This window comes from Oncorhynchus masou, unplaced genomic scaffold (genome assembly GCF_036934945.1).
Source record: "Oncorhynchus masou masou isolate Uvic2021 unplaced genomic scaffold, UVic_Omas_1.1 unplaced_scaffold_1317, whole genome shotgun sequence".
NCBI classification, from domain to species: domain Eukaryota; kingdom Metazoa; phylum Chordata; class Actinopteri; order Salmoniformes; family Salmonidae; genus Oncorhynchus; species Oncorhynchus masou.
Window position 1 is genome coordinate 79,059 of NW_027016661.1, and position 7,369 is coordinate 86,427.

The window sequence follows — 7,369 nt, forward strand, 5'->3', positions numbered from 1 at the left end:
TATGGATAATGTTAAATTTAATCTATTCAATTTAAGGTTTCAAAGGGAGGGTATATTACCCTTAAACTACCAGAATTTTGGCAACTTTCAAGTTTTGGGGGTGAATTTTATAAAATTTAGTGAGTTTTTTCAGATTATCACTTCAGATTATCACATGTCTAATTATCTTTGGCCCTCTGTGTGGCCTTATCACATGTAACATATATACAATTAGAGTTAATAAAAAATAATGTTATTGTTGATTAGATGATTTTTCATTAGACAATTTTCTCTTGAACCTTATGGCCTATCCACTAGAGATTAATGGACAATAAGGACATAGATATATGTGAATACAGTTTTTCAAAGTTATTCAAGTATAAATGACAAAAGTTTCCATACTAGAAATAATTTGTGCTGACATCAAAATAAATTAACCAGCAATTAGAAGTTTAACCAATCAGAGTATCAAAGCAAATTACATGATTCATGTAAGCCAACTCTTGCTCAAACCATCAGTTTCTGGGACCAATCAGAATGGTGGGAATGTTTTCACATTCTTAAGATGTTGGGAAAGAAAGCAAATCCAGACTCATGGTGGAGAAGAAACGCTAGTGGGCGTGGTGTTTGGCCGGAGAGATGTGGTTTGGTAGTCAGGCTAACTGATGTGCAGGAAGGAAACGACAGACCGGCCACCATGAAACAACTATCTCATGCTTTAAATAGACTGGCCTTGCATCCACAGAAGTACATAGGCTACAGAATACATACATTTTGTGGGAAAAACAGTTGTAATAAATCATATCCAGCTCGTTACTCGTTGTTGTGTGTGTTTTTTTAATTAACATATGCACTTAAACATGTCGACTAATTCATGTAGCCAGGCCTATATAGGAAACAGAAAACTACAACACAGGTCTACATTAATATTCTGTATTTTAAAGTTACAGTTTGAATACAGTGGCAGTTGGGACTTTTACTGATTTCTCCATTCATGTCCATGACAGGACAATGTTAGTATTTTACAACAGTACACTGACACCTGGTGGAAAAGATAATGACTTTGGGATCAGGTGATCTCCACAGAAACATACTTTGTTCTATCCGCAAACACAACAGCTATACTTTTTTAGACATGTAACACTTGTATTTCCATAACAGATGTGCAGCCTGCAGACAGTATGTGTTGATATTTACAACAACCACAGAACATCTACAGTGAAGGAGAGGCTGATGTATGGCAAGTCAAACAAGGGAAAATGCATTTTCACTAATCAAAATATTCACAGTAGATGCATATCTACCACTCTACCATATAGCTGTATAGCTAGCTGTATGTTACGAGAAGGTGTCTAATGCCATGTCGCCATTGGTCAACGGTGCCAGAGGTCAGGGGTTAGGATGCGGCAGCTGCAGAGTTGAGTAAATCCCATTGTCTCTCCTTGTGAACGTGTTGTAGGGCTCATTGTCCTGTGGCTCCTCCTACAAAGACATTAACAATAGTCACCATATTACACTGTAGAATAACATGGGGCTGTGTAAAATTCTATTGAAAATGTGAAAGAGCGTAGTCTGCAGGGGCCTCATGAATAAACGTTGCGTACGCACAAAATATCCCCCATAACGTGCCTGCGCCCGTTTCCACGCAAAAGTTGTCATTTATAAAAACTGAACTTGACATGAGAATGTGCTTATCCTCATGCTAACTTTAGACCACGAGTTCAAGTGGTGAAGTATTGCAGTGCAAGAAGGCATACGTAGCCTAGTAGTAGCATTGTGCAGGAATATATGATAACACACTTATTCAGAACGGTAAAACCGGTAGCTAAATATCATGCAATCATTCGCGGTTAGTGAGAAGTGCAAAAAATCTATTTATTTTATATTTGCATTCTAAAATAATTAGGTGTCCTTGCTAAGCAAAGAGCAACTCTAGATTTCTTCTTCCTATAATTATTATTATATTTATTCTGCTCACTCTAAAGTTTAAAAGATTTAAGCTTTTAAAAAAGAAACCAACTTCCAAATGTTCAGACTGCCCCAGTTTAGTTTGCTTGTCAAAGGATTTTTGATGCTCTGTCTATTTTTTGAGCTATAGCCATTTAAAATGTTCTTAAATTAACACGGGTTTGAATGAGAATCATAGGAATAAATATATTTGTTATTTATTACTTTTATTTATACAGGGTGGGTCAGTATTGAGACCAGGGTCTCTTTTGTAAGGGAGCCCTGTGAACATGAACATACATAATATTAGTACAGTAAATACAACAAGATCAATCAAAACAAACACTAATTTCAAAGTTGCCTGAAGGATATTCCATGAGCTGAGGCATAAAAACTAAAATAATTTGTCCCCAGGTCAGTGGAGACCCACGGGTCCTCTAGAACCAGCCAGTCCAGAGAGCGGGTCTGAAAATTGCTGGATCTCCAGTCAATACATGAGCCGAGGTGATGGGGGAGTCTCTGAAGAACCGCTTTATATACAAAAAATAGCCAATTCTGGGCTCTTCTGGTTGTCAGAGACTCCCAGCTAAGAAAACTATACAAAATGCAGTGATGTGTATGAAAATAGTGAAGGGAACAGGGACCTAAAATGTACCCCTGTGGCACACCTTTCGTAATATTGAGGAAACTAGATTTGATAGCGTCAGTAAGCAAACATTGGGTCCTGTCTGTTAGATAGTTCTTGAACCAATTGCAAAATGCCTGATCTAGGCCCATTTCAGACAACCTTAGAGTAAGTAAGAAATGGTCAACTGTATCAAATGCCTTCGACAAGTCAAAACATAAGGCAGCACAATGATGTTATGGTCTAAACAATGTAGCACATCATCTAAGTGTTGCTGCTGAAACAATGCTTTGTCCACATCTAAAACCAGATTGGTGTCCATTAAGAATAGAATGAGAAGTTAATAAAAAACATTCTAAATTCTAGTTTTCAGAAGCTATTTTATGAAATAGGTGGCCCGCTGAGGCAAATTGGTTATTAAAAGCACTACAAATGTCCATCTTATCTGTTATGGAGAGGCTGTTATAACCTGCTGGGGTAATGAGGGGATGGAGTTTTGTTTCAGAGATTTCACTACCTTCCAGACAGCAGCTGAATTCCCACCATTCTCAGATGCACAGTTCAAGAAGTATGTTGATTTCGCTTTTCTAATCATGGATAAACATCTATTTCTCATGTGTCTGAAGGACTGCCAGTCATACGTAGAATCAGCCTAGCCGTAGTCCACACTAAATTTCTCTCCTGAAGTTTCTCTGATAGTTCATGCGTGAACCAGGGATTAGCTCAATCTCTTACCCTTAGTTTCTTGAACAGAGCAGGCGTATCTGCAATAGAGTTGAGCAAAGAAGTAAAATAATTTAGGGCCTGATCTGAGTCAGAGGTATCGGACACAACCCCCCTTTCAACAAGAATTGTTGCTAATTGAAATTCCCATAATTTCTCTTTGTAATAAAGCGAGGGCAAGATTTAGGTAGATTTGCAGCTCTTATGCAGGCAATGGGACAATAGTCACTGAAATCACTAGAAAAAATTGTCTGTATACTTATGAGGAGCATTTGTCAAAATAATACCTGAAAGAGTAGATTTTTCCGGGTGTTTAAAGTTGGGGCGGTTTGGTTCAGCTGAGTTATATTTGGATCAATAAAGATAGGCTGAAAGTTATCAGAAGCTGGCATCAAACAATCCAGATTAAGATCACCCCCAAATTAATAATTCAGAGTTAGTATAGTTAGACAGCAAGTCAGACAATTGGCTAAGAGCACATGTTGAGGGAGGGCAATAAATTCCCACTCGTGTAATTTGGGCATTATTACAGAATTATTATTACAGTAGCTATTAAAAATTATCCTGCTTCTTGGCCAGCGTGTCCAGAGATGCAACCTCTCTTATCATCACTCAGTGCCTGGGTTTATCTCCACTGTACCTGCACCCCACCATACCCCTGTCTGCACATTATGCCCTGAATCTATTCTACCACGCCCAGAAATCTGCTCCTTTTATTATCTGTCCCCAAAGCACTAGACGACCAGTTTTGCCAGCCTTTAGCCGTACCCTCATCCTACTCCTCCTCTGTTCCTCGGTTGATGTGGAGGTTAGCCCAGGCCCTGCGTGTCTCCAGGCAATCTCATTTGTTGACTTCTGTAATCGAAAAAGCCTTGGTTTCATGCATGTTAACATCAGAAGCCTCCTCCCTAAATTTGTTTTACTCACTGCTTTAGCACACTCCGCTAAACCTGATGTCCTTGCTGTGTCTGAATCCTGTCTTAGGAAGGCCACCAAAAATTCTGAGATTTACTGCAATATACTGCAGAAATAGCTTGCAAAATTCTGTTATACAGTCCGAGCTTCTAATTAAAAATAATAATATCTCCAGAAATAAGTCTCTCACTGTTGCCACCTGTTATAGACCCCCATCAGCTTCCAGCTGTGCCCTGGACACCATATGTGAATTGATTTCCCCCCCCATCTATCTTCAGAGTTTGTTCTGTTAGGTGACCTATACTGGGATATGCTTAACACCCCAGCAGTCCTACAATCTAAGCTAGATGCCCTCAATCTCACACAAATTATCAAGGAAACCACCAGGTACAACCCAAAATCCATAAACATGGGCACTCTCATAGATATCATCCTGACCAACTTGCCCTCCAAATACACCTCTGCTGTTTTTAATCAGGATCTCAGCAATCACTGCCTCATTGCCTGCATCCGCTATGGGTCCACAGTCAAACGATCACCCCTCATCACTGTCAAACGCTCCCTAAAACACTTCTGAGAGCAGGCCTTTCTAAATGACCTGGCCCGGGTATCCTGGAAGGATATTGGCCTCATCCCGTCAGTCGAGGATGCCTGGTAGTTCTTTAAAAGTAATTTCTTCACCGTCTTAAATAAGCATGCCCCTTTCAAAAAAAATGTAGAACTAAGAACAGATATAGCCCTTGGTTCAACCTAGACCTGACTGCCCTTGACCAGCACAAAAACATCCTGTGGCGGACTGCAATAGCATCGAATAGTCCCTGCGATATGCAACTGTTCAGGGAAGTCAGGAACCAATAAACGCAGTCAGTCAGGAAATCAAAGGCTCGCTTTTTCAAACAGACATTTGCACCCTGACTCCAGTTAGTTTTGGGACACTGTAAAGTCCATGGAGAACCAGAGCACCTCCTCCCATCTGCCCACTGCACTGAGGCTAGGTAGCACGGTCACCACCGATAAGTCCATGTTAATCAAACATTTCAAAAAGCATTTCTCTATGGCTGGCTATGCTTTCCTCCTGGCTACCCCAACCCCGGGCCAATAGCTACGCACCCCCCGCAGCTTCTTGCCCGAGCCTCCTGACGATGCGCTCCCCAAATTTCACCACGCTCACTGTTTATTAACTCTTGGAAGTGCTTGCACAAAGGATAGTAACATCTCATCCTGTGTTCTTGGAATCTGAATATCTGCACTTGTCCAGTGACTGCTGAGAAAGATCAGCTGACAACAGGGGAAAGTCCTTGTGGCGGCACGGAGAGACGGCTGACAGGAGGGAATAGACCCCACTGGGACAGTCATGGGGTAGCTTCCCATTCCTGTAGTTTCCCATGCTTCGCAGTATGTTGGAAACACCCGCTTTAGCTACAGAAAGTCAACATACGAGAATACCCCTAGAGTCTGCGAGAGCGGGGCGGAAGATGACTCATCGGCTGACAACATGGTAACGACTGGACTGGAAACGACTATGAGTAATGAGAGCACAGCACAAGAGAACACCACAGCAACTGTCACAAGTTCTGATGCAACAGTGGGCCACAAACAGATGCAGGTATGTGTCTGTGGTTGGAGGAAAGTTACATCACACCATGGGCTGAGGATCCACCAGGGGAAGAAGGGGTGTTTGGGTAAAGAGAGACAGAGAACTCGCATTGATTACTTTCTGCGAAAGCGATCAAATCAGTCGAATGAAGCACAGCAACTGGACGCAAACCATAGTTTGCAGTGCATCAGTACCACTGTCATGGAGGACGTAAACTCAAGCACCGAAGTAGCAACTGAGGTGGAACCAACAACAGGAGTGGAACTCACCCAGCCTCCCAGACCTGCAGTCAAGAGGAGACTACCAGGGCACAGACCGTATGTGAAGTGGCCTGGCGCCAGTGACAAGAAGTTGTGGGAAACAGTGAATACTGACCTTACCTTGACCCTCGAGAAACTTCGAGGCACAGTGGAGAAAAAGTTGGAGAGGATGGGGGACATCATCTATGAGTACGGGACAGAAAGATTTGGAGTGGAAGAGGCAAAAGGCGGGAGAAAGGTTCCAGCCCCACCAGTTTCCAGGAGGCAACAAGAAATCAAGCGCCTCGTTCAAGAAAGGCGGCAGCTTAAGAAACAGTGGAAGAAGGCCTCGGAAGTGGAAAAGGAGGGCATAGAGGCACTTCAGGCTGACATCAAAACCCGGTTGGCATCCCTCCGTAGAGCAGAGAACCTACGGAAACGCAGAAGGAAGAAAGAACAAACTAGAACTCGATTCTATAAAGATCCCTTCAAGTTCCTTAAAAGTCTCTTCACAAAGGAAAAAAGTGGAGCTCTAAAAACAACAAATAAAGACCTAGAGGAGCACCTGAGAACAACAAACTTTGACTCAAAGCGACATGAACATCTGGCCATCCCATCAGATATTCCACCCATTGAACCCCCGGAACATCATATTGAGATCAGCCCTCCGACATGGAAAGAGGTGGAGAACACAGTTCGACGGTCAAGAACAGCATCAGCCCCGGGGCCAAATGGAGTCCCGTACAAAGTGTATAAGAACGCACCAGACGTCCTGAGGTTCCTCTGGAGGCTTATGAGAACAGCTTGGCAGAAGAAGATAATACCCAAAGTGTGGCATAGGGCAGGCGGGGTCCTGATCCCTAAGGAGAAGGATGCAGCGAACATCAGCCAATTCCGCCCAATCTCCTTACTGAATGTCGAGGGTAAAATCTTCTTTAGGGTCATTGCCCAGAGGATGGCCGAGTACCTGCAAAGGAATGCGTACGTCGATACATCTGTACAGAAGGCAGGAATATCAGGGTTCTCTGGCTGCTTGGAACATTCCAGCATGATCTGGCACCAGATCCAAATGGCCAAGGTGGAGAAAAGGGACCTCCATGTAGTCTTCCTCGACCTCGCCAATGCACTTGGCTCTGTGCCCCATGAACTCCTGTGGTCTGCCTTCAGATTTTTCCACATACCGGACATCATCACAAACCTGGTGAAGTCGTACTTCCAGGATCTGCAGTTCTGCTTCACCACCTCAGAGTTCACCACCTCATGGCAGTGCCTGAATGTAGGTATAATGGCGGGATGTACCATTTCTCCGTTGGAATTCACAATGGCAATGGAGGTTATCATCAG